Source organism: Aplysia californica, unplaced genomic scaffold (genome assembly GCF_000002075.1).
Source record: "Aplysia californica isolate F4 #8 unplaced genomic scaffold, AplCal3.0 scaffold00716, whole genome shotgun sequence".
NCBI lineage: Eukaryota > Metazoa > Mollusca > Gastropoda > Aplysiida > Aplysiidae > Aplysia > Aplysia californica.
In genome coordinates, this window is record NW_004797986.1 from 266,008 (window position 1) to 266,897 (window position 890).

Below are 890 nucleotides of genomic sequence, written 5' to 3' on the forward strand. Positions count from 1 at the left end.
GGGGGCGTCAGTAGTTTAGTGCTTTGTCACCGGACCCGTAATCTTGAGACGGCGAAGTCGGAGGTTCAAAGCTCAGCTCGGTCCAACCTTGTTTCTTTCAGAAAGGCAATCACGATTTTGTTTCGTTTGGATGGATGTTAAGTTCGGAGGTCCCATTTCTTTTTTTTTTAAATACGGTGTTGCAAGAGCGTTAAAACTGTACAATTTCGCAAACTTTTGGCATGAAAAAATTCCCCTAACCAGCAATTCAAGCTAGTATGTGATATCATTATAAACCACTGCTCAGTGTAAGACTCCATCGCGCGTCACTTTTAATATTGGCGTTATAGTGGAGTCTTACACTCAGCAGTCGACGCGTTGAGAATCATAAATTCCTCTAATCTTTATCTTTATTAGCAGGCTGTGCTGGGGTCTAAGAAAAAAATACCGCCAGGATGACTGTGCACTGGACGCACGCCTAGGTCACGAGGGTAATTGTTTCTGGGAGACTGGGCAGCAGAATTTGTCTGACATCTTGACGAATACGATTGTTATCACCATTTCTCAAAAATTTCATTTACACAGCACTTTCACTGAAGTAAGTCGAATCGTTTCGTTTTGTTTTACTTCATTAGAGAGAATTTTTCCTTCCTTATTTATGCTATGCTGTTTCTTTTTTTAATTCTTTTATTTTTTTCTTGGGAGTGGAGGGGGTGGGGTGGGCAAGGGTCTGTTTACGAGCCTTTTAAAAGGAGAGTATGCGTGCGTGTAAGAGAGGATAGTGGGCAATGGGGAGATAAAGGATATGACAAGCAACTGTCATTTTTACTTGAGATTATCCGCTCGGATTGTGACGAAAGGTGGATTAGCGGGAAAGAAAAAGTGTCAGTCAGGATGAGCTGGTGGACAGA